This window comes from Mus caroli, chromosome 4 (genome assembly GCF_900094665.2).
Source record: "Mus caroli chromosome 4, CAROLI_EIJ_v1.1, whole genome shotgun sequence".
Taxonomy (NCBI): Eukaryota; Metazoa; Chordata; class Mammalia; order Rodentia; family Muridae; genus Mus; species Mus caroli.
Window position 1 is genome coordinate 129,767,704 of NC_034573.1, and position 14,263 is coordinate 129,781,966.

Consider the following 14,263-nt stretch of genomic DNA (forward strand, 5'->3'; position numbering starts at 1 on the left):
ACACACACACACACACACACACACACACACACACACACACACAGAGGCCCATCTCACCAGCGGATACTAGGCTGCAGAGGTGAGCAGTGGCCAGAAGGCTACTGTGTGCTAGTGGACACGACACTCATCCAAAGCCCCTGCCATTTTGTCTGTTGCACGCTAGAGTGGGAGGCGTGCTGTGTGGGAGTGTCGGGGAGGTGAGGATGGGGAGCTGAACGGAGCTTGGGAGGAAGGCCTGGCTGGGTCTTCCTCTCATTCTTATGGCAACACCATTTATACCCCAGCTGATCCAACAAAATGCCAGCACCAGGGAGTGGTGCTGCCCATGATCCTGCAGTGTGCATGGTCTATTCAACACTCCCACTACCAGCACAAGGAAAGGCTTTTGTTGCCAAGATTACCCCTGATGTGCAGTACCCAGACCCAAGGACCAGAACCCTCGAGAATACTATGTAGACCACGGATGCTGGAGCAGCAGCCTGGCTTTGAACCTTATTCCTCCACATTCTGACTTGGAGAAAGTTTCTCTATCACTCTATGCCTCTGTTTCCCCACCTGAAACCTGGTGCCATTATGGTATCTTCCCTAAGTGATAATGAGAGCATTAAGCAAAATAACAGGTGGATATGAGCTATGGAGAGCCGCTGCCCAGGGTCAACACGGGCACGCAGGGTCTTCTCGCTCCAAGCCTGTGTTAGGGTTCATATTTCGTTCAGCTACTGTTTCTGCCTGGGGGTCCTTGAGAGGCCTGGGGAGGGTGTGGATTCATGTCCAGAGGCCAGGTGGGTGAAGGGCAGTGAGGTCCTGGGACCCGGATGCTCAGCAGGAACTCGGGCAGATGCCTCTATTGACATATGGTGCTCCAGATTCTGGGAGCTTAGCAGTTTCCAGAACAGGGTTGAAACTAAAGGCCTTTGTTCCTGCCCTGGAATTCAGCAGCTTAGTGAAAGTTGATTCCCCACCACTAGAGGGCGGTGTGATCATTCCTGAACTCCCCCCTACTACTAGGGGCGCTGTGACCATGGACAGCTAGTTCAACTTAATTTGTAAAGTTAGGTTCTCTGCTGTCTGCACAGGCGAGAACAGTGCGAGAAAGACTAGAAGGTTCTTTCCCTAGTCATAGCCCCTGCAGGAGACCAGATGCGGACTCTGGAGGACCTGGCATGGACAATACCAACCACAGCTTACTTGAGACTGTATGGGTTCGGAGAGTTTGTGGGATGGTTAATCCCCTACCCTGAGGAGGAGGCACTAGATGCAAAATTCCCCGGGATTGGTGGAAAGTGATGCCAATCAGCCTTGTACAAGGGGCGGTCCCTGTCCTTTAAGGACAGTCTACAAACTACTTTACTTCACCCCATACCTAGAGCTAGGGAGGGCACAGGGAATGGTGCCATACTTTCTGTGTAGCTCCAGAGAGACCTTAGGGTGAGTTGGCAGTTGGGGAAGCTGAGGTACAAGTCGCGTGTTCCATAGCACACCCAAAGAATGATTGCCTCTCCCCCAAACGTGATGCAAATGAAATGGGGCTTTTCCTGGCCACCCTGAGAGCGACTGTGGATGAGAACCAGGGACAGCCATGACCTCAGGGACCTGACTGTAGGGAGAGGGGCAGGAGCTGATATATGTTGGAGACAACTGTCCACGCCTGTGCTGGAGATGGAAGGGACTGAGATAGGTCTCGCAGGAGGGACAGCCTCTGCGGCTCTGAGCAGGGCCAGGCCAGGGTAGCTGTGGCTTCTGAAAAGCTTGGGGTGATTGCTCCTGTTGAAAGGAGATGTTCCTCCCCCCAGTCTTCAGCTCTGGAGCTCATGCTGGAGGCCATGGGGCTGACCAGCCCATGCCAGGAAGAAGAGGCCAGGGGACAGCTCTGCTTTGACAGGGCCAAGGTCACAAAGGCCTGGCCTTGCTAGTTGGCATCTTGCCTGGCAGAGCCCAGACCCAGTGACTGGCATGGCTGACAACCCCAATTGGTTTGGGGTTAGCTTTAGGTCCTAGTTTCCCATCAAAGGCTCTGCTTTCCAGAAAGAGAGCAGGAGAGAAGCCGGAACCCTGAGTTAGAGCATGCCTAGGCTTTAACCTCATGAACAAGGAGTGACTTTGCTATGCCAGCTGTGGGTTGAGGTTTCTACTTGGGGTCTTAGCATCCAGTGTAGCAGTCCATTTATCCATCCACCCATCCATCCATCCATCCATCCATCCATCCATCCATCCATCCATCCATCCACTATTTTCATCCATTCACCATTCATCCATTTACCATCCATTATCCATTCATGTCCACCCATCCACCCATCATTCATCTATCCATCCACTAGTCACCATTCAATATCTATCGTCCATCCATTGTGTACCATCCGATTCTTTGTTCATCTGTCCATCATCTATCCATCTGTCCATCCATCCATCCATCCATCCATCCATCCATCCATCCATCCATCATTTATCTATCCATCACTATCCGTGAATAATCTCTTAGTCCATCCATGCGTTAACCATTCTACCTGATTTGTCCATCTGCCCACCCACTCATCATCCATTATTATCCATTCATTCACCTTCTATTTGTTATCTATCCATTCATCTACTTTATCCATCTATACATCTACCTACTATGCTTTATTTAGCAATTTATTTGCCCATCTAGCCATGCAGCAACTATTCTTCTATCTTTTCACCATCTGCCTGTCATCTACCCATCTGTCCATCCATCCATTCATCCACCTGTCTGTCCATCTGTTCATCCATCTATCCATCAATCTACCATCCATCTACCCACCCACCTATCCACCCGCCTATCCACCCACCATCCATCTGTCCATCCATACACCACCCATACACCCATCCATCTACCATCTGTCCATTCATTCATCCACATACATCCACCACCCATTCATTCATCTGTCCATCCATCTGTCCATCTACCCATCCATATACAAGCTACTATGCCTACATCTATCTACCTACCCATCTTTTTGTCTGTCCATCCATCCATCCATCCATCCATCCATCCATCCATCCGCCCACCCATCCAGCTTCTTCCCTCCATGTAATAACACCACTTAGTTTACATGTGTCACTTCCTGGTTCCCAGGATAATAACCAGGACAGCAATGACAGTGAAGCCATGCTCCCTGTCCCAGTGGAGTTTGCTTGCTAGTGCTGCAGGCGGGGATGGGAGGAGCCACCTAAACCCACGTTAAATCATCAGTGTGACGTCATCAGAGTGATGGGCATGGCGGGCTTGCCCAGAGGAAGCCTTCAGCAGCTGGACAGTCAGGCAAAGCTTAGGAAGGAAGGATTACGAGGACAGAGATCCCAAGATGAGAGACTCTCAGATGACAACTCCAAGGTTTCCACAGGGTGATTCCCTGATAGTAGGTGAGAGAGAAGATAAATGTTGTCTGTGTCTGGGATCCCCTAGTCCTCACCCCACTTCACAGTAGACAGGGATCCCTGGGACCCCTGCTCGGCCTATACCTCTGCCGTGCATTATATCTGGAAGACTGTTTTTTTCCTTATCCAACCTCAGCTCACTCATTCACACCAACTATGATCTCTGGCTAATGCACAATGCCCTTGTCCCTCCCTCTCCTCCTCCAGGAGAGCCAAGATGACCACTGCAGACTCTGGAGGGGGGGTGTCTTATAGTTATCTTCACCAGGCATTTGCCCCTGAGCACACCGCAGTCCTGCTTGCCCAGCCCTATCCACAAGGCTATGAACACCTCCCATAAGCTCAAGGCGTAACGTCTCCTAGCAGTCAGGGTCCCCAGTTGTTTACCAGGCCGGAAATGTCAGTCATCTACACAGACAGCGCAAGAGACAAGGTGCACCAGCCGTGGAAACTGAATCCTATCCAGGCCTCTGCTCTGCTGAGTCTTACTCGGTGTAGCCCCAGGCAAGTCGTTTGGCCTGGTCCACTCTTCTCTCTTGCAAAGCGGGGCTCATCAGAGAAGGACCCATGCATGCTCCCTGTGTCAGAACCTTAAATGGATGCCCATGGAATTCACAGCACAGGGCCCCACACAGCTCCAGGGACAAGCATCACCCCAAATTTGTGCCATCTTTATCTGTGTGGACAGCCTACAAGATCCTCAGACAGTGCACTCTGGCTAAGGAACAACCACACTGGGCTGGGTTGACCCACACTAGAGATCGTTGGTTTTGCAAACCCTGGATGGATTCCTCTCCCAGGGAAACAAACACCCCAGAGTGGGTTCCTGGGTGCTTTTCAGCTCTACTGTATTTAAAGTAAGTGAGTCAATTGAATTGTTTATAGAGTGAGCTATGCCTTATTAGGGACACGGTGAGCTGGGGAAAGGTGGCCAAGGCGAAATTTGAGAAATTGGCCCCGGCCGGTGAAAGCAATTACGGTTGATGCTTTAGTGTGTGGCCCGGGCCAGGGATATTTTCATTTGTCTAATTTATTAGTTTATTAGCTTTGCAGTGAATGGAGAAAGTTACGCTACAACTCGGGCCTAATTTGATCAAAGCCAAATTTTCACGTCGTCCCTAGATGGCCGTCAGGAGGAGAAGATACCCCTGCTTAGGAAACGCGTCCAAGTTTTCCAGAAAGATCCAGGGCAGGGTTCCAGGGCTCTGAGTACTGGTGCAGAGTGAGGAGGGCTCAGAGCATTGTGGCTGAGAGGGAGGGTTGGTTGTGCACACCGGCTCCTTGGATTTTCAGGCAGATGCTTGGCAGATTCAGGCCTTGGCTTTCCCTTCTATAAAATGGAAGCTGTGGTAAGCTCTACCCTGTGGGGAAGAGGAGTCCTGGGTAGCTGCATTGCCACGGATGTCTCCCTGGAGCCCAGAACTGTGCCTAACCCATGGACAGCAAGGGTCAGTATTCCCTGAAGGCTTGTGGCTCACATACCGCTTCCCTGGACATCAGTGTATTTCTTCATGTGCCTTGGGCCAGCCCTGGACATTGCCTGCCTCATATCTGCCTGACAAGCCATCTGTAGATAGGCACCACCATCACTGTCTCTGATTTGGAGGTGGAGAAAACTGAGACCCTGAGAGATGGTGACTTGCCAGGGTTCCTAAGCAGTCAGTGGTAAATCAGAGATTGGGCTCCAGAATGACTCTGCCTTGTCACCTCTTGCCATAAGCATCTGTTTTGGTTTTACCACATAGTTGTACAACTGGGACCTGGAAGGAACCCATGTGAAGGGTATTGTGGGAAGATTCTGCCTCTCTGATTTGACCTCTTCTCCCCTCCTCCCTCTCCAGCCTCAGTTTTCCTCGGGGGAAAGTTCCTCCTGGCCCCACACAGCATCTTCAGCAGGGTGAGGACTCAGCCCCACCGACGCAGACTGCATGGATCCAAGCTGGCTTTGGTGGAGCACGTGGGTAGGTTAATGGACTCCTGACCCAGAGGTGCCAAGGGGTTTTTGTGCTGCACCAGACCCCGTCAGAGGATCCAGGGTTGCAAAGGGAAGAGGGAAACGCCCTCTCTCCTATCCCCAGTGAAGTCCCCTTCCACAGAGACAGCGACTGCAGATACTGAGTCCTGGTGCTGCGATGATGCCCACAGCTGTGTGGGAACGTCCCCTCAGAGATTCACATGTCTGAATATGTCGCCTCCAATGGCAAGAGGGACTTTGCAGGTATGATGCTGATGGATTGCCCAGGTGGCTGATGGAATCACAGAGGTCCTTGCTAGGGAGAAGTAGAGGCTTCAGAGTTCAGTGGGTCCAGGGGAGGCTTTAGCTCTAAGAGGCAACAAATTGGGAGTCGCAGGTCGTAGGAACAGGCGTGGCAGGTGTTCGATTCCTAAGATATGTGCTACTAAGTCTGATTCACTCTTTTCTTCTTTCCTTTCCTTTCTTTTCTCTTTTTGAGACAGGGCCTCATGTAGCCTAGGTTGACCTCAAATGTGATAAATAGCCAAGGATGGCCTTGAATTCCTAAGCCTCCTATGTCCACATCCCACGTGCTGGATTGCAGGCACTGCCCAACTCTGCCTGCCCTGTTTATATAGGGGGTATGGAGTGCAGGGTTTCATCCTTGCCAGGTGAACCTTCTTCCAACTGAGCCACCCGCCCAACCTCAAAGCTGCTTCCTTCTGAGCGCGCAGTGGTAATGGCGCTGCTGACGGTGGCAGCCGGAAGAGTTCAGGACAGCGGACAGCTACAGAGTGGCCAGCTCCTGCTTCACCAGCAAGGCACAGGTCATTCTCCTGTCCATGGCCCTCGAGGGCCCCCAGCTGCTGCTACCTCATATTAGATTCACCCATTCACTGCAATCAAGGCACTGACAGCCCCAGGCAGGCTTCCAGAAGCTAAGGATGGCTCAGAGAGAACGGTGAATGAAAGAATCTGTGTCTAGTATATAAGGCGACAGAGAATGAGCCATTGAAGAAACTCCTGCCATACCAGGTCAGTGAGCAATGTGTTATGAGGAAACTGAGAGCAGCGCAGAGGTGATCACACGCATGCACACATACACAGACACGCACGCACGCACGCACACAATGAATGTGGGTCTTGCTGAACTTGGAGCTCACTACTTAGGGTGACCAGAAAGCCTCAGGAAGCTCCCTGCCTCTCCCTTCCCAGGATAGGATAACAGGCACGGACTGCCCTGTTCGGCTTCTTATGTGAGTCCTGGGATCAAATTCAGGAGCTGAAGCAGTGTGTCCTGTCCCTCAAGTACTTGACAAACCATCTCCCCAGTCCAGATTGCTGTTTTAGACAAGGTGGTCAGGGGAGAAGGTCTTTTGCCGAGGGGAAATGTCAAAACAGAGACCAGGAGGGACCGAAGGAAGGAGCCATGTGGCTATCTGGGTCAGTGCTTACTCAGAGCGGGGTGGGGGTGGGGGTCTGAAGACCACAGCTTCATGCCTGGACAGCCCCTGGACAGCTGGGACTGGGAGTGGATCTGTGGGTGCTGCCCTTAGGAGGGAGGGCCACAAGGAATACCCAGGTTGCCCCTCCATTCACAGAGCCAGAAGAGCTTCTCCTTCGTGCCTCTTCCTCCTCCCCGCCCTTCTCCAGGGCTGAGCTTTGCAGGGCCAAATAGGCACAAGGCCAACACAGACAGAAACCACAGTGGGAGGGTGGGGGGAGCTGAGAGGACCCTCAGTAAAGACCATGGGGGAGGGCTGGGGGGGAGGCTCATTCTGCAGGCACACACATCTGTCACTCACTGGCTTCTCCCTCCTTTCCTATTACATTTTATGACATCCAATTTATCCCACACAGAACACAAGACCATGCAGGTAAGGCACAAAACGCACTGTAAAAATACACAGCTGTGTTGTCTTCCCCACAGGCCTGCTTGCCAAAGGCCGGGAGAGGCGTTTGCAAGATAAGAACTCATCCATTCCCCCAGCAGATGTGGGAGCTTGCCTTGCCTCTTTTTTTTCTAGTGAAGAAGCTTTGCCTCCATTCTCCCCCCATTACCCCCCACCCCCAGCCTCACCACAGAACCTGCTCACCACCTGTATCACAGCCCAGGGTCTTGGGGCCCTGCATGGCCAACATTGCCAACATCACTTAGCACTAACAGCACAGTGGCTACAGTCTGGGCCCTGCTGGAGCGTTCGCCTCTCCTCGGTCACTTGCTATCTGGGTGACCTCGGGCAAGTCCTACAACCTCCATGAGCTTCCTATTTGGAGCCATGACAGAGGCCAGAGGAGCGGGGCCTATTTTGCTGTGACATAAGGAAATACTCATAACTGTGTGAATTGTGAATGGTGTACGGCATGCCCCAACATCCTAACACATTACCATGGCTCTGCTACCCCAGGCTGCGGACTTGGGGACCATCATGGCTCCCAAGTAAGAAGCAAAAGGCGGCAGAGATGTTAAATCAGAACACTCAGACATCGTAAGCAGGGCCAGGGGGAAGATCAATGGCTGGATTTGGTCCCTTGCTTCCCTCGAAACACACAATCGCCTAGCAGGGAAGAAAAAGAGGCAGGTGCACCGACACGGCCACGTAGGAGGGGAGCAAGACCATCAGTTAACTGTGCTCACCTCCCCAAATACCCACAATATTTATCCAGCTCACAGGGAAACTGCGGCCAACAGCCTCCCGTGTATAAGCCTCTGGCTCCAGGAAAGGCTGCGTGCAGCAACCAGCAGCCACCAGTGGAGCATCCTGTCTGCTTCCCACTTCCCTCAACCATTCAGGGAAGTGAGGCGCCCTTCATGTGGGAATCGGGTGAGTGGAAACCGAGGCTCAGACAAGCTGTGTGGCAGGATGCGTCTGCTCTGTCACTAGCCCAGGTTCCATGTAAATCGGCTAGCCAGGCCCTCTATCGGGGCTCTCTTATTTGTGTATGCGGTAGCTCTCAGTCTCTGGATGGGGAAGGGCTACTTGCTGTCTCTCTGGAAGTCTGGCAGAAGGGAGCCAGTGGGAACAAATCATGGTTCGCAAGGCATGTGCACTGTTAGGGTCAAAAGAAAAGATCTTCTGGTAAATCAGAGAGTGGGGGCCTCAGCGGAGACCAGCAACTCACCTTAGCCACCAGGGGGGCAGTGTAACGGCTGCCACTGCTTGTGGATGACCAGGGAGCCCAGGTGGCCATTGCCAAGGTGGTTTGGTTCTGGTCTGAGGCTGGGATGGAAGGGCCAGAGCAAATGTCCTGGGCTGACTACAAACTTGACAAGAAGGCCTGGGTGAGTGGAGCCTTTGGTGAGGAGGCAGGGAGGGGACAGCCAGGAGGGTGGGACAGGTAGGAGGATCTGATAGAAGCTGAGCTCAGTGCCCGGCTTGTGTGGGGCCCTTGCAGGGCTGTAGTAGTGGGTGCATGACACGATGCCCCTTTAGGAAGCCCCTCTGGATGCTGGGTGGACATGGAAGGATGCTGCACATGAGGGACCATGATGCCCCGAGAGAGAACTGCAAAGAAACCCACAGCCTTTGCCCAGGCATTGGAAAGCCTGGCCTGCGGTCCAGCTCCATCACAGGTCACTCGGCCTCTCTGGTTCTCTGGTCTTGGCTGAAGGTATCATTTGCAATGACACCAGCTTTATTCAAGGCTCACCATCCTCAGGCCCTTGTCTCTATATGGATACCTAGGGTGAGTTTTTCCTCAACTTACCCATGCATGAACACCTAGCTACCTACCTACACATGTCTATCTGTCTATCCATCCATATGTCTACATAACTACCCAGCTTTCCACTCATTAATTGCCCATCTATCCATCCATTGTTTTATCCATCCATCTACTCATCCATCAGCCCATGCTGTCAGTCAGCCACCAAATTACCTGTGCATCCATGCATCCATCTGTCCATCCAACCATCTATCATCCACTCAAATATGCATGTGTATATACATACAAATCATCCATCCACCCATTTATTCACACATACTTACATATATACACACATATACACCATCCATCCATCCATCCATCCATCCATCCATCCATCCATCCATCCATCTATCCATCCAGACATCCATCCATCCATCTATCCATCCAGACATACATACATACAATTATCTATACATCTACACATAATACATACATACATGCCTATATATATATATATATGTATGTATGTATGTATATGTGTGTGTGTGTGTGTGTACATTCACCAATCCATCCATCCATCCATCCATCCATCCATCCATCCATCCATCCATGCACTCACCAGTTTGTCCATCTTCCTGTCTGTCCATTTGTCTGTCTGTGCCACCCCTCCCAGTTCCATCAGCCTCCTCCACACTCATCACCACAAACACAATTACCTTCCATGGCAACAGAGCTTCTCTCAGACCTGGGAAATGTTATTAGGCCACGAGTAACATATTATGGAGGAGGTCTGAATCACCCGGCGCCCCTTCTAACGTGCGGCAACACCTGTGTGACAAAGACTTTGTTCTGAGCTGTTTACTAAATTAGGCCTTTCCAGGACAGTTTCAGCCTTCAGGTTTTTTTTTTAATACCAGCAATAAAATGGTTATATAATTAGTAGTAAAGCTGGCAGCCTGTTACTGGTGTTTTACTTACAAGTAAAAAGACTGCATTGCGTGTGCATGTGCGTGTGCGCGTGCATGTGTTTCTTACTGTAGGTAGATAAATTATTTTCCATGTCAGCAATTCTATCCCTGAGGCTGGGTCTGGCGACACCAACCTCGGGCCATTGAAGATTGAGTTTTGACTCTGATGCCTACTTGCTGTGTGATCAAAGGGAAGTGACCCTCATTCTCTGGGCCTTAGCTTCCCATCCAGAGAATGAAAGGGATGGCACCTGGATGACACTGAAGGCTTCTGGCCGTTCTGAGTCTGGGAGGAGACAGTGGCTGTAAGTCACATCTATGTGTCGTGATTCTAGCAACTTCTCCTTGATCCATGTTTCCAGTGGTCTGCTTCATCTCTCCACTTATGGGGGTCCACACTGTGGTACTCCAAATCCAAGCAGCACTTAAGAACCCTGAACCTCACCAGTTCCCAATTCAGGGAAGAGTCTGCCCCCCCCCCCCCCGTCTCTCTCTGTGCTGCAGTGAGGCCACAGGAGTCAGCTGGGCCTCTCTCCTCACATCCTCAGCTCTAGTCCATCAGGGCTCAGTGTATCCTCCCAGTTCCAATTCCCTTCCCATCATCTCCATGGTGACCCTTTACCTTTCAGGGGGAGTCGAGCTATAATGACCTTTTTTCAGGGGGTCCTCTCCACCCTTAGAGCACAATTCGAGATTTCCTATGTCCCAGCATGCTCTGGGCCATTGTCTTCACTCTGCCTACTGGTTGAAATCAGCTTGGGCTCATAAGGGACCTGATGCCCGGGTCCCTGCCCCCCTTGGCTTATGTAATGGATCAGAACTCAGAATTTTTCATTTCTTTTCACTCTGGCTCAGCTTGGCCTTGGATGCTCAGCAATCCTCCTGTCTCAGTCTCCCTGGTGTGTCTGTTTGGCCTGTGGACCAGCGGTGCTGCCCTGTCTGGGCAGGGGGCGGGTTCTAGAATCCTGGGCCTGGTGCGGAAGCTGCATCTCACGGGAAGATTCCGTACTGTTCTGCAACACCTGGCTGGCCTCTCGGCTTCCCCTGGCTCCCCACTCAGTGGGGATACTGAGTCTCCACCCGCTTGGCCTCTCCATACACACACCGCCTGCTCCAGCTGCTGTCCCCTACATGCAGAATGTCTGGTCCTTAATGAGGTCATGTCTGCTTCACTGTGAAGGCCACAGCAAAGCTGCAGCTCAGGCAACAGTGCCCATTCACTTCTCACTCTCTACTGTTATCAGTAGAGAGCTAGGAATGTCCACTCCAGGGAAAGAACAACCCCAATTTCCTTGTTCTCCTGTCTCCCCGTTCCTGCAGTTAGTAAAGAAGCTTTTCTTAAATGATGAATAATGAGGCAGAGGTTCCCAGCAGGAATCAAGGCCATGTTCCCACCACTTACCCAGAGCACAGCCTGGTGCTGGCTAGTGGCTCCTGACAGCTTGGGGACAATGCTGTCCCTGGGAGGCTCCTGGTTAGAGGTGTAACACCCCCCAGAGGAGAGATTGGGCTGCCTGTTAGTCTCCATCCATCAGCTCGGGACTGGCTGGCAGGGAGCTAAGTCACTCGGTCCTCAGCTGGAGCCATGTGAAGGGGGCCTGAGGGCTGCATCACACAGCGAATGCTGGGTTTAATCAGATAGTGCAAACCAAAGACAGGCTGATTGCTGAAGAGCAGTAGCTACCAGCTCATTAGCCTAACAACCCTTCACTAAACTACTGCGCAGGGCACTGAGGCCCTGGCAACAGCAGTGGGCAGAGGGTGCCTGCCTACCCTTAGGAATCTATCTTTGGAGATAAGGGTGGGTAGTTCAAGCAAGCCCCCTACTTGTAGTACCCCAGAGCTTCACCAGAGGGCATCAGACAGCTTTGAAGTGTGTTCTGCCCCTCCTGTCCTCTCTATCCATGGATTGGGGATGGTTTGTAAACTCAGTGATCTCCCTGGGGAAAGTGGGTGGTCGAGGCTGCCTAATAGCAACTTGGGCTCAGCAAGCACACTCCCTTTTCCTGCCTCAAAATGTTTCTACTCTCCCATGATACAATGAGGAAGTATTCTGGTCCTCCTGTTAACCATGGAAACAGGCAGGCTCTCTATAGCCATAGAGATGTTGGGGCCATGGAGGGGCTCTAAGCCAGAGGTGAATGGGTTGCCCATGCAAGTGTGCACACGTGTGTATGTATGTGTGCCTGTGTATGCATGCATGCGCATACATGTAAGTGTGGATGTGTGTGTTCAGGATAAAGACAGAAACACCCTGGCTGGCATTGGGGGTCCTAAGAAGAGGAGAGATAAAGAAAGACATTTAGAAAAGCCACAGAAGGCCAATGTCAGGGAAGGGATGGCGAGTGTCCACTTTGGGGGATGGGTGGAGTGAGGGAGGAAAGGATGTTGTATTAAAACTTTCGGAGGTGCGGAGGAGCAGCCCGAACTATGCTGCAGATGTCCATGGAGTCCCGAGGAAGACATCAGATTCCCCCACCCCCCTCCCCCAGGCCCGGAACTAGAGTTACAAGTGGTTGGTGAGCTTCCTGATGCAGGCGCTGGAAACCAAATTTGCTCCTCTAAAAGAGCAGGCAGTGTTCTTAGCCACTGAGCCACGTCTCCAGCCCACGTCCACGGATCTTTTGGCACCAGGTGGCACTTAGGAGCAGGTAGGTGGTGTGGCAGTGGGCTCCTTAAGTCTTGCTGCCAGCATCACTTTAAAGCCCGACTTCCTGGTTCCCTGGCTTAACTCCAGGCTTGAATCAAATTTGGCCCTTGTAAGTTTCTGGAATTCACATTTTTCCCAGCAACTTCCAAGCAGACCATGTCCCTGCCCTAGTCGGGGCCAGCTTTGGCTCAGGGAATGCAAAAGGGCAAGTCACTGAAAGCTCCCCTAGTGGCCATAAGGAGAACTGCAGCTCCATTCTAAAACTTGATTTTGCCATAGGGACAAGAGCTCACAGGCTGGATGCTGGGGGTTTCCTGTTTATGATTAAAATAGACATCAACTGTTATGACTGACATACTTGAAGGGGCCCAAGGTTGTTCTCACTACATCATTCTTATCCAGATTTCTCGAGGATCTGGGTTGGGACCCAGGTCATGACGGGACCATAACTGGGTGTGCAGGATCTTGGGTGACCATCTCCAGAGAGACTGAGCCTGAGTTTGTCCTAATACCCAGCAAGCTCTACACATAGTAGGTGCTTAATGTGTGCTTACAGAGAGTCTCACGGGCAAGAAATTCCCATTACATATATTTTGGAGAAACCGGATGCAGGACTTACAATGGAAACCAGAGGACTAAGGGACCAAGAATTGAGGCTTCCAAATTATCAAGGCTGGGATGGCATTTTCTTTGTACTCACAGCAAGACAAGGATCTGAGCTGCTCAGTAACGCATGCCATCAGGTAAAGACATGCAAGCTCTCAAAGGATCACGGATGCTCGGCTCTTTGGACTGAACCGGCAATGTGTCTATTTAAAACCCAGAAGTGTGTTTTCATTGGAGATGATTCCAAAAGACTTCTGTAAGGATCATTGTCTGCCTACTCGGAGTGGCCTTGTCCCTTTCTGGGCACCTTCCCACCTCCACTGAACATACCGTTCCTCCACTCAGAGCTCCAGTCCCCCCTCCCGCCAGCCATACCCATTTTGTCTCAAAGCCACTTTTGATTTTAGATCCACTTTCAATGCTGCTGTGGCCACCATCTCCTCAGCCCTGCCAGCTGAGTCACCTCGGCGTGTGTCTGAGCAAGTCCTCAGACAGCTCCGGCTTCACTGTTGCAAAGGTTAGCTATATATCTGTTTGGACTCCACTTCCCCTCTTTCTAGACCCCACCACATACTGTCTCTCTCTAAATGTCAAACAGACTCTGGGGTGCTGAAGGAGGGGAGGAGGGATTGACCCTCAGGGGAACCTTGCTGTCTGGGGAAAGCATGGGGAAGGACAGACAGGTTTTAATACCTGATCGGGACTCCATGGTATCCAATTTCTAGTGTACACGTCAGAGCCACTGGGGACAATCACTTCTTTCAGTGTCTACCTGCCAATGCCCCACCTCACCCCACTTTCTGCTATCATATATGGCTGTATGCTCAGCTCATGCTGTGCTCAAACAGGCAGTCGGTCTCCGTGGGTGAGAGAACAGGTGCTACCAAGTGTTTGTGGGACTCAGATATCAGGCCCCAGCGTCCTCCAGGGAACACTTAGCTTTCTTGTCTCTACTCAGTAACAAGTGTGAACTTTCAAATGCAGGTCATGGTGGGCCGCTCTCTGTGGCTCCCCGTGGCTCCTGGGGTGCTAAGGGTAAAT

The 14,263-nt window shown here is 51.6% G+C and overlaps 1 protein-coding gene across 1 annotated transcript in view; it reads right to left on the bottom strand.

The window, feature by feature from the left end:
• The window catches only part of Igsf21 (immunoglobin superfamily member 21), a 219,527-nt gene that overhangs the window by 61,683 nt on the left and 143,581 nt on the right, over nt 1-14,263 (bottom strand). The window lies entirely within an intron of this gene.